General features: G+C 41.8%; 1 protein-coding gene across 3 annotated transcripts in view; it reads left to right on the forward strand.

Annotated features, from left to right (window-relative positions):
- The window catches only part of NEGR1 (neuronal growth regulator 1), a 719,159-nt gene that overhangs the window by 141,603 nt on the left and 564,356 nt on the right, over positions 1-13,200 (forward strand). The gene's annotated exons all lie outside the window — the stretch shown is intronic.

Consider the following 13,200-nt stretch of genomic DNA (forward strand, 5'->3'; position numbering starts at 1 on the left):
CCACTCTTTGCACTCCGGATCGCAGTGCAACAAGAAGTGGTAAATTGGGAATTAACGATTTCCATCATTGCAAAGCAAGCTTGTGCCATCTCCTGCACAGCCATTAGTTGCTGCTAGCATCATGTAGAAACAGCACTAAAACCCACAAGTAGTGAAAGGCTGTCCATGGGCAAATTTCTCATGCAGAATTGGTCCTAGTGATAGGACCACCTCCAGCAGAAGGATCTTCTTACTTAATCCTTACATAAGCTAGGACAGTCTTACTGCCTTGTGAATACTTCTTATCCATCCAAGTAATATTATGTTTAAGTTTTTAGTTAAGACATCTCTTCATTTTCTAACTAGATCTTTGTATTTTATTTTTGTATCTTCTGTTCTGAATTCTTATATACACTGGATTTCTTCATTAGAACACAGCAAAGTTGACACAGAATTTGTTTGTGTGTGATGTAACTGCTTTGCCAAGTATTTAAAAGCAGTTTTTTTTATTATGGGGTGGGTAATTCCACCCCTCCTCAAATTCACTTCCTTAGAAAAGGTATTGATTCCTCTTATTCTCTTTCTTTTAAAGGAGGAATTTCTTATTCATTTCTGCTCTATTTCTATTTTGAAACATCAGCTCCTATAGCTGTTTTGTGTTATACATCATGGGGTAGTGCAATAGCAGCAGGTATGCTGCCCTAGCTGGCCACACCCGGTAGCAGCTGCCTCGGTGAGGCCTGGGCGGCCAGCCCAGACAGAGATAAGGTACAGTCCAAGTCACCGGGAGCTGATAAGTACAACGTAGAGCCAGGCAGAGAGGAGTCAAACAGTCCGAAGGTCAAAGTCCAGGAAGTCCGAGAGTTTACCAAGCCAAATCACTTTACCGAAATCCGTCGTCAGGTCCAAAGCCAGAGGGTCAAGGTTTCCACAGCAAGGCACGATAGCAGAGCAGGTCCGGGGGTTCCACGCTAGTTAGCTGCTTCGGTCTCCCTAAATCCAGTCCATCTAATCAGCTGCAGCTGCATGATGACTCACCCCTCCTCTCCCGGCGTGAGTCCAGCTGAACCCCATCGCCTCTGACAGTTCGCCTGAAGTCTCTGGCTCCTTCTTCATTCTGTCAGCCCCACCCTGTGGCTCTGCCTTAAATGTACAGCCACGTCCTCTGTGTCTGCTCCCTCCTCCTGCGGAGGTCTGTTCTCCGTCAGCTGCCAGGAACAACCCTCCCCTGGGTCCAGCTCATTCCTCATCTGTGGCTGGGCTGTTGACGCTGGTTGCTCCGGCAACCCTGGGAAGTCGGGAGGCAGCAGCGGGGGTGTGACAGCAGGACAGGAAGTTTTGAGATGCCATTGTTAACCTCTGAATATCTACAGAGTAAAAGTCTGGACCGCCTTCCTGTCCTCCTTTTTGAACTTCTATTTGATCAAAATGGAATTGGTTAGAAATTGACTCCAAATTCCTCCAAAGATGAAAAGAAACTTATTGCTGGATTTTAGGTAGAAACTGGATATAGAGAAAATAATTTATCTTAGGTAAAGTTGAATGCAGTGTGCTATGATTGTGTGGCAGGGGGACATATTCCAGCTGTGCAGAAAATACTGACACAATCAAGTTTTGGCATCAATTTAGAGCACGGCTTTATTGTTATGCAGAGTGTCAGCAAACCATGAGTGGATCCTGTCCCCTTGTGGCCAGCCGACCACAAGAAAGCTCCTACACCAGCAGACCACTCATGGGGATTGAGTGATGTGCAGGTCAAGTTCCCCCGGACCACCATGCGTACTAGGAAAACAGGAGGTGGCGTGTGGTAGGAGCCCAATGGGCGTTGGCCTCTAGTAGGGCTCCCATAGCCATCTGCAAGGCAAGGCAACAGCCTTCACAGCTGGGGAAGCACCACAGCTCAACATGCACCCAACCTCTTATGGAGACCCCCAATAATGATCTCCTATAGTTAGTTCTGTGTGGGTCCAGCTGCCTCCAACCATGCAAGGTCTTTCAAGTGAGATAAGAGTTGCCACGGTCCCACCAATTTTGAAGTTTACAGTACCACAATATGTCCATCAGGTGGATGCTCAGAGTCTTGGCTATGTTCTCTCTGCATGCAGATGGGCCAGGTAATGCAACACAAAGTCCTCCATGGATGGAAGCAGCACAGGGCAGCCTTAGGCTTGGGAGAAAAGCAATCAGAGATGGCATGAAAAGTCAATGGGACCAATGAGTCAATAATACCTTGGTGGATGTATCAGCGCCTGTGGGAAAGCCTCCAGAGATAAATTCCCTGCTGCTACCATATACTGAACCACTCATCTTGCAACCATGACAGGGCATCCACATTGTTGTTGCTTGCACCTGCAATGTGCTATGTGGTAAAAGAGATATTAGATCAGTGTATGGACCAAGTGCATAACCTACTCCAAACAAGAAGCCTATTCATGATGAGCATTACTTCCTGATTATCAAACAAAAAAATTACTTTATGGTCCCTAAATAAATCCCACCAAAGAATAACTGCAACCAGTACTGGAAATTATTCGAGAAAACTAAGGTCATGGAGCAGACCCCCAGATTCCCAACTAGGAGGCCACTGACATGCGTACCTGGGATTATTGTAGAACATAGCAAAGCCCAAGTTTCCTCAAGTGCCAGAGTGCACCTGAATGGGGTTGCCTGGCATGAACGGGGTTGGTCCAATAGCTGCCTCATTGAAGCTATGCAGGAAATCATGCCAAACACCATAAGCCAGATGTGGTGATGGGGTGCAGGCATGCCAGAGACCGAGCCAACCCAGCAAAGAAGCTCTCTCCAGGGCCCCTGCTTTGCAAGCAAAGCTTAGGTGTCCCAGCAGAACCCACATGTCTCTCAGATTGCAATTTCTCCTGGATAACCTGATAACCTGACATAAAGGCTGAAGCTTATCCTGCAGCAACCGGGACAGCCCTATTTAAAAGCCCTAACAAATAAAATGGCCTTGCAGACTGCTCACGGAGGCAGTTCTAGTATGTGGGAACTACTAAAGAAAAAATGCTGGCTCTGATCTATTCCAGGAGAGTTACCGTACCTGAGGGAAAAGCCAGTAGGTGGCAACCTGAAGTGCAGATCTTAGTTGGTACATGGGGGACATATGATGAGAGATAGGTGTGAAGATGACTGTGAAGGCTGTTAAAAGTCATAACTTGCACCTTGAATTGAACTTGGAAATAAACCAGGAGGCGTGGTGCTTATTTTAAAACAACTTGCTGTGTTAATCATCAGCTAGCCTTTGACAGTAATTGGGTTTCCACTTTTTGAACTAGTTATAATGTCTGGGTTGCTTTTGAGGGAAGCCCAGTGGAGGCAAATTACTGTAATCCAGCTACAAGGTTACAAAAGCATCCATAGCTTGGTCTGCTGCATTAAAGAAATGAGAGTGTTGTTAAACCAATGCAACAAATAGAAGGTGTCAAGTAGCCACCATGCCATCCATTTCAAAAAATAAGGATGGAGCCATGAAAATAGTGAAACATTTGACATCTTCAGCACTAGCTTTGCTTCATTTACTACATATATGGATACATGACACGACATCAGGTTTCCTTAAATGCTACTCCTGTCTCATCTATATTCAGATTGTTCTGCTTTAGCCTCTTAATCACAACCTCAAAGTACTGGTTCAAGATGGGCATGTAAGAAATCTTCAACAATGAGAGAAAGTTGGCTGTCATATACACTTGAGGTGATAATTTCATTCAGTGATCTTCACTACAGATATTGAAGAGGGTGTATATGTGAGGGTGTACATGTTGCTCACTAAAATCCAAGTGTGAATACATTTTGAATGTATTGTAAGGCCTACTTGTTTTAAGCTGTACTGTTCTCAAAAGATCAAGGTTAAATTGGGAAAAGGTTGGAAGATTTAAATCTTTATCCATGGTTCCTCTATATATTTGTGAAACACCCCTGTGAGAGGAGTGTGTCTGGGGTGTCCAATTTGAATACGTGCCAATAAGGGTGTGGCCAGCTGATTGGGCCACCCTCCCTAGCAGCCTCCATCACAGGATGCCTATTATGGGGAGAGGAAGGGAAGGTGATTTTAAACTGCTTAGAGACACCTGAGGCCTGCTGGGTGACTGTGGACCATTCCCAGTTCTCTCCACGTTCTCAGCCCCACTTCCCTCACAGGGTGTCTGTTATGGGAGAGGAAGGGAAGGCAATTTTAAACTGCTTAGAGACACCTGAGGCCTGCTGGGTGACTGTGGACCATTCCCAGTTCTCTCAGAGCTCTCAGCCCCACTTCTCCCATAGGGTGTCTATTGTGAAGAGATGAAGGGAAAAGGTGTTTGTAAACCGCTTTGTAACTCCTTTTGGTAGTAAACAGCAGGGTATAAAAATCCATCTCTTCTTCTTCTAAGAGTAAGGTGACCAGATTTTAACATTGGTAAAGCAGGACACCATTGACCCGGGGGGGGGGGGGTCTTGATTAAAAATTTGGTCTATATGGAAAAAAATTTTTCATAGAATGCATAGAACACAAAAATAGTATTGCAATATATGGGGTCAAGGCCTATGAAGATAGGCTGAGGGACTTGGGAATGTTCAGCCTGGAGAAAAGGAGGTTGAGAGGGGACATGATAGCCCTCTTTAAGTATTTGAAAGGTTGTCACTTGGAGGAGGGCAGGATGTTGTTGTTAGCTGCAGAGGAGAGGACACGCAGTAATGGGTTTAAACTACAAGTACAACGATATAGGCTAGATATCAGGAAAAAAAATTCACAGTCAGAGTAGTTCAGCAGTGGAATAGGCTGCCTAAGGAGGTGGTGAGCTCCCCCTCACTGGCAGTCTTCAAGCAAAGGTTGGATACACACTTTTCTTGGATGCTTTAGGATTCTTAGGGCTGATCCTGCATTGAGCAGGGAGTTGGACTAGATGGCCTGTATGGCCCCTTCCAACTCTATGATTCTATGATTCTATATATTTTTAAATTTCAACATAAGTACAATTTGCCAGGTACCCCCAGATGTCCCTCCAAAAGTGGAACAATCTGGTCACCTTATCTAAGGGGCAACTGTGAAAGAAACATATGGGCACATAACATTGTATCAACAGTAAAACAATGGAGACAGAAGGAGTAGGGCCACAGAACTGGGAGGAATTGGTTGCCATGTAATCTCCCCCTAAGAAGAATCTCCATTCTGATTTTCCCTTCACATATCTGAAGACATGGCTCTTGAAACTAACCACACTCAACTAACATTCCATACCACAGATTCTTGACACCCATCTCTCCACACTCACACCCTCATTTGTCACCACGCCACCACAACCCCTCACACAATGCACATATTCAGCTTCATGCCCTTACAGACTGGACAACCCCTCCCCTTACTCTTTCCAATGCTTAGCTCTCTCTGTCTTAATCACTCTCTTCCTTTCTACCTCCCTCTCTCTTTGCTATTTTCCTTCCTCCCCCCCCCCTGCTAGTGCCTGTTGTATCAGCCACAACGGGCTTTAATTCTAGTTAGATATAAATGTATTTCTGATGCAGTTTTTGCTACCCTTTCTTATCAGGCCTTCAAAATGGCCAGAGATATAAAACAAATCAATGATGCATGTACACTTCTGCTTTCTGAGTATTCATTTGCATGTTTCTGTAAATTCCAGGAGCAGTTGATTTTAAAATGTTTTCCTGTCATTGGGTTTTGACAGTGTGTTTCACCATTTCATTTTACTGATACTTCTTGGATTCTTGGTTACTGTTCCTAGTGAAGGTACATGATCATTATGGATTTGCAGCTTAGCTTTCAGTAAATCATTGATAAGTACATCAATGACTTTAAAAGAGAAAATGTAATGGAGAATGTGGAGAAGTTTCAACTGGGAAATTATAGGAATTTTGTGGGTTAGAGTACTAGGCCTCTAGCCACAGTATTACAAGAGAAGAAAAAATAGAGTAGTCTTTTTGTTAGATGTTGGCACTAACAGGTGAATTTAAAATATTACCTGTTAGTAATTCATCTTAGCTGTTACAGCAGAACTGTTTTGGAATTACTATTGTTTGCCTTTCACATCCTGCAGATGAAAAAGTCGATGACTGGAAAAATATGTTTGAAATTTAAGGCAACAGTAAATATTATCAAAAATACTAAATTTTCTAAACTGTTTTTATCAGTTGTATTATTGATTTCTTTGTTTTCCTGTTAATTGAAATCTGGATATCTGGCTCTGAAAAAGACAAATATTGTTTTTCATTTTTGAACTTTACTGAAACAAAGGTAGTTATATAAATCAGCTAATAAACCAAATTACGTTAGACATAAAAGTTAAAAAGAACTGAACAAATTTTAAATATACCCTATTTTGAACAAATATTGTATTGTGCCCATAATATTGCATTGTAACTCAAGTGTGTGGATGCTAAATCTAAGCAATTGAAAAAGCTAAAAAAAGTTGTATTCTTTGTGGAAATGCTTTATACACAAGCCAACTGCAGCTTTCATGAGCATGGTTGAGGAACAATATACAGCACATTTGGAATAATCAGGAGATTGATATAATGACAGGATAATTGGTGGTAACCAAAGTTAGAATAATTTCTCCAGTATATATCAGCTTGTTTCATCATTTTCTTATTTTCCAAAGGAGAACATTTTGTTTTCTTTATTTTAAAGCCCATGTAATTATTGTTGGCTCATCAGACACTCATGAACTCTGAATTCCAACTGAAAATGATATTCCATGTATACACATTAAAATATTCTAGTCTGGATTGTTTAAAGGATTCTTTATTGTTGTAAACTGTATTGCAGCAGCTGCTGACTAGTTAACATTACAATGCTAAGGATGTGTGTGTGTATTGGGGGGGGGGTGGAATTGTCTCAGGAGCCAAACAACCCTTACATACCACCATGGAGGTGGAAGTTCTCCTTAAGCACTCTGTTGTCCTTGGAGTCCTTCAATAAAGTATAGCTTGTGTCTGCATCTGGGGCTGGGGGTGTTTGGGCCAAGGTGTGGTTGGAATACATACCAACAGAGAACATAATAATATAGGGGTGACTCAAGAAACAATGTAGCCCCCTCTTCTCCCAGACAATAGCATTGATAGAGTAGGAGCTTGATCCTAGAAGAGTGGTCCTAATTCCTCACACAGGGCCTGGCTGGCTGCCCTTTCCAGGCAGAAGCAATCCAGACAGTTACTGTCCAAAAGTGGAGCATACTGATGCATGTTCAGTGGGCACATTGCCTTCTCAGCTATCATGGTGCCATCCGGACATAGACAATACATTGGAAGTGGATCTGTTGAATGCAAAGCAGTGCTGGCAGAGGCAGGAGAGGGTACCATGCCAGGGCAGGCTTGCTAGAGCCTTCAGAGAGAAGAGTCTGTGTTCCATACAGTGACAGATTGGTGCTCCTGTATCATCAAGCCAGATTCTTTTTTTCCCCCAATTCAAATATTTTATTGTGATATCAAACAAAATATCCATACCCATCACTAATCCATAAATTCATCAATCTAACATTCAATCACAAATAAATACAAATATACATTCAAGACTTCTCTCCTAGTCCTAACAAATGAAATAGTAAACCTAAATCTGTAACATAACTATACTTAGAACCTGCTGTTGCTATGTTAAATTTTACAAATCTTTGCAGAGTCTGGATAGTTTTTTTCATATAATTCCAAAACAATGTCCATTGCTTTGCATATTTTCCAAGATTGGGATCTTTGTGGATGGCAGACAATTTGGCAACTTCAGCATAGTCCGCCAGTTTTCTTAACCACTCTTCAGTTGAGGGAATATCAGGGCTCTTCCATTTAGAAGCAAAAACAATTCTGGCTGCAGAAGTAGCATACATAAATAAAACTCTATGATCTTTGTCGACCCTGCCCTCCAAAAGGTTCAATAGAAATAACTCTGTTTTTTTTTTCAAAATTAAATTGTAACATTTTTAAAAATTCCACAAGTATATTCTCCCAATACTGTCTTGCTTTTTTACATTCCCACCACATGTGAAAAAAGTTACCCCTCTCCTGTTTACATTTCTAACATTTGTTGCCTATTTTTTATTCCATTTAGCCAACTTAACTGGAGTAAGATGCCAACGGTAAATAATTTTATAAATATTCTCTATAATAGAGTAACAAGGGGTGAATCGCATATCAAACTTCCATAACCTTTCCCAGGTGTCCAAACTCACCGTGTTGCCAAAATCCCTAGCCCAAGAAATCATTACTTCTTTGACTTTTTCGTCTTCTATATTCCATTCTAACAGCTGCTTGTAGATTTTTGAAATTTCTTTACCCTAATATTTCTTACTGAAATCTTACTGAAATATTTCTTACTGAAATATTGAAACCCTTTTCTTTATGTATTTTAAACAATTCTGCCATTTGATAATATAAATACTAATCTATCCTATGATCTGAAAGGTCTTCTCTTGATTTCAGTTTAACAGTTTTTCCATCAATATAAATCAATTCCCTATAGGTATACCAGTTAGGGGTTTCCTTTAATCCCCAAAGTCTTGACATTTCTTCCGGAGAGAGCCATAATGGGGTATAAGGTTCTATCCTGTTTTTATATTTCTTCCAGACTGTTATTCTCTTATTATACAATGGTCCTTAAACTCTTTATGTATAACATCTTTATCATGACAGATATATTGGTGCCAACTAAAACGTTTATTAAAACCTTCTAGTTCCAACAATCTAGTATCTTTCAGAAGACACCATTCCTTTATCCATGTCAATGATGCGGCTTCATGGTAAAGTTGAAGATTTGGAAGGGAAAAACCACCTCTTTTATCATCTGTTAATAGTTTAAATCTAATCCTGGGTTTTTTCCGTTTCCAAATAAAATCTTGAATATCCTTTTGCCATAAAGTATTTTATGGGGATGAATATTGGTAATATTTGAAACAAAAATATTAATTTTGGAAGTAGGTTCATTTTGATAGTAGCAATTTGCCCCAAGAAAGACAAATCTAGCCTTGACCATTTCTGTAAATCTTTTTTTTATAGAGGACCAGATCTTGAGATAATTATCTTGAATAAAGACTTCTGACAGGAAATGTAAATGCCTAAGTATTTTACTTTTTAACAATTTCGAAACCTGATTTTTTTGATAAAACATTTCTTGCTTGGTCATATTTTTGATCATCATTCTAGTTTTTGATTTGTTTATTTTAAAGCCTGCAACTTGCCCAAACTTCTCAATTTGTTCCATCAATGGTAAAATTTTCTCAGTGGGGTCTTCTAGAAAGAAGACTAGGTCATCAGCAAATCCACGAAGTTTATAAGAATGTTTTCTTATTGTAGGGCCTTTTATTCTATCATCTAACCTAATAGCTTCACATAAGGTTTCCAAAACTAAAATAAACAATAGTGGAGACAGCGGACACCCTTGATGTGTCCCTTTCTTAATTTGACATTTTTTGGTGTATTCATTATTGATTTGTAATCTTCCCCATTGCTCTGATTATATGGCCTCTATACTTCAAATAAAATTTCCTCCTAAATCTCTCTTGTGCAATATTTTTTTTCATAAACATCCAAGAAATATTATCAAATGCCTTCTCAGTGTCAGCAAATATTATTGCTGCTTCTTTGTTTGGGTTTTTATCATAATATTCTAAGATGTCTAACACATATCTAGTATTCATTCTTAGTTGTCGATCAGGTATAAAACCTGACTGGTCTTCATGAATTAGTTCCTTAAGGGCATTCTTAAGTCTGTTTGCGAGTATACTAGCAAATATTTTATAATCGCAATTCAAAAGAGAGATAGGTCTATAATTCCCTATTTCCGTTGGATCTTTATCAGGTTTAGGTATGAGGACTATATTTGCCCCTTTCCATGAGTATGGAATCCTGCCCAGCTCTAAAATGTCATTCATTGTTATATATCCAATATATCCACTAATTCTTCTTTAAAAGTTAAATAATATATCATAGAAAACCCATCAGGCCCTGGTGCCTTATTGAACTTTACTCGTTTAAGAACCGCCTCTAATTCTTCAAGCCAGATTCTGATACCCCCCCCCAAGTTACCCCTTGTCTTCACAGCTGCCTTTCCTGCATGTGCAACCTGCTTCTGATGGCTGGTGTCCCAAAGTAACCCCATGACAGCTTGGCAGAAATCTCTGGAAAGCACTGAAATCCAGTGAGGCATGCCCACAATGGTCCCAGACTTCTTCAGACCACATATAGATCTTTTGCTTATAGCCTGGCTCTATATGAGATACCTGGATATTCACCATTAGCAGAACAGATTGTATATATAATTGATTACCTCAGGTTTTCTCAACCAGGATTTCATGTCTTGTCTGCCCTGGAAGGGTTTCCTCAATGGGTGGGAGTTAATTGATTTTTATGTTTTTAAAATTTGTTAAACATGTATGAGGCGATATGACCCACTTACCCCTCCCAAAATGGTAAATGATAGGCCTGGAGGGTGTGGGAAGAGAAGGGGCCTTGGTTGGGCATGTATACAGCTATATTTTGCAACCATATTCTGCATGATTGCTCCACTTCTGGGGTTTCTTGAAGCCTGAAGAATGTTACAGGGTTTTCTCAATGGTAAAAAAACTGAGAAAGGCTGGATTACCTGTTGTAAATTGTACAAACACAGTAGAAAGGAGTAGTCAAATAGGGGCTTGCTTGTATAGGCTGATGTTTATTGAGGTAGATGTTTGCTGAGGTGGGTTTTGTTCCATGAGGTAGGTGTTGTGTTATGAGGCAGATGTTTTATGAAGTAGGTTTTAGGTGAGGAAGATTTTCTTTGGATGGTAAAAGTAAAAGGGAGGTATCCAGGGTTTTTCTCCATGGAGGGATTTCAGTGAGTAATGGTTGAGTGTGAAGACAACCCACCCCCACCTGGCAGAGGTGACCATCCCCCCACCCAAGTGCTAAGGACTCAACCTATAGGCCATGTGCTGGAACACCTAAAGAAGAGGAGGAATGGGGGGACATGCAAGGGGACAACAAGATTTCTGGATCATCATACTCTGTGAGGCCCAGAAAGAGATAGAACAGCAAGGGGAGGTTGACCTTCCAGATTAGACTTTCCTCTCCCTTTCTCCCCACCTACCCTTTTCCCTAACATCTGCAGCTTATGTTGTGGGACACCTGTTCACCCTGACCTACTACTACTACTACTACTACTACTACTACTACTACTACTACTACTAATTATTAGTATTAGTATTAGTATTAGTATGTATTAGTATTAGTATTAGTATTAGTATTAGTATTAGTATTAGTATTAGTATTAGTATTAGTATTAGTATTAGTATTAGTATTAGATTTATTGCCCACCACTATCAAACAAGCTGTCTCTCGACAGGTTACATAAAATAATACCCCACATAAAATACATAAAAATTCGTCAGTTGCGAAGTCGTGTCCCCATGGACACGCAACCTCCAGGCCTTCCTGTCCTCTACCATTCCCCGGAGTCCTTATCCCTCTGTTAAAAGCATAAATATTCCTATCCTCCCCCTCCCAGATCAGACAGCTCCCTCTCTGTGCCTCAAGGGACAATCTATGGGTGCCAGCTCCACTACTAGTGATGATCTAACCTAGAGGAGCCCATCTGATCTCCTGCACCCTAAACTCAACCAAAGACCTACATAGATGAATGGTGGTGGTGGCTTCCATCCATTGGGCATTTCAGAGGCCCTGATGCTAACAGCTGCTGGCTACATGTGGTGGGCAGACTTGACATCTTTGGATGGCAGTGGTGGTGTGCTGCTAGACACTAGGGAAGTTAGGAGGTAGAATCAAAGAGTTGGAAGAGGCCATACAGGCCATCTAGTCCAACCCCCTGCTCAACACAGGATCAGCCCTAAGCATCCTAAAGCATCCAAGAAAAGTGTGCATCCAACCTTTGCTTGAAGACTGCCAGTGAGGGGGAGCTCACCACCTCCTTAGGCAGCCTATTCCACTGCTGAACTACTCTGACTGTGAAAAAAAAATTCTTGATATCTAGCCTATATCGTTGTACTTGAAGTTTAAACCCATTACTGCGTGTCCTCTCCTCTGCAGCCAACAGAAACAGCATCCTGCCCTCCTCCAAGTGACAACCTTTCAAATACTTAAAGAGGGCTATCATGTCCCCTCTCAATCTCCTTTTCTCCAGGCTGAACTTTCCCAAGTCCCTCAACCTATCTTCATAGGGCTTGGTGGCAGGGGCAAGACATGTTCTCCTGAGCCAAGTGTCATGGTTACATGTGGGTTGGATGACAGGAATTCTAGCTTAGTGCTGAGGCCCCAGGTACAAGGACCATGCCCAGCACAGCCCATCCTCCCATCATATGAGCAGCAGTTGAGTGGGAGTATCTGCAGAGCCAATGTGAGTGGCAAGAAGCCTGCTCCAAGTGCCTGGAATGGATGGACAGGCAGGTAGAGGGGCTGCTTGCTATCCCAGGGGACATGTCTGAGGGAGAGGGGCACATCAAAAAGCTGATGAGGGACCTGCTGGTGGCACTGGGGGCCCCCAGGAATCCCTGCCTGGTAGTCCCCTCTCCTCTGCCTCCAGCAGGAGTGGCACAGATTGGTTTGGGGATGCCCTAGGCAAGGTAGGCAACCTACTGGACAGTGTCCCAAATCTGTGGTATTGTGATGACCACCCTGTCCTTCTGGCCCTCAGGAGCCCTTTGAGGGCTTGGGAATGAGGCAGCATGGGATACTCTTTTCTGCTGTCAGATGTTTGGGACTCATGGTGGAACTTGGTCCTTTTAAGGGGTAACAATGAGGGAGATTCCTCTGGCCCCACCCCTCTCTGCCCTCACCTGTGATGCACACTTGGCTCAAACCCTTGCTACATGGCTCCTGCTTGATGCTGGCCACCCTTTATCATGCTGCCCATGCGTAGCCACACTGCCATCAGCATGGTTGCCATGGAAAGCTGTAGCACGCAGGGAAAACAGAATTGGATTATTATCCTTCATGAATAGAAGAAACTACCAACTAGCTTGCTTTGGATAAATTCGAATACATCCCAGAATCATTTAAGCAGTACAGTAGGCCCACTGTAGGTCATATAAAACATAATTTGGAGGTGATAAAGAGTTATCTCTAGCTCCTTAAGTTGCAAAGTAGCCCAATGAGAACAATATTGTTTTAAAATATAGAAAGGTAAATGGAAAAGTGGCACGGTATAGCCCAACTTGACAAGATTTCAGAAGCTAAACAGGATTGGTACTTGGAAGGGAGACCAGCAAGTAAGATTCTGCAGAGGCAGGC

This window comes from Paroedura picta, chromosome 4 (genome assembly GCF_049243985.1).
Source record: "Paroedura picta isolate Pp20150507F chromosome 4, Ppicta_v3.0, whole genome shotgun sequence".
Lineage (NCBI taxonomy): Eukaryota > Metazoa > Chordata > Lepidosauria > Squamata > Gekkonidae > Paroedura > Paroedura picta.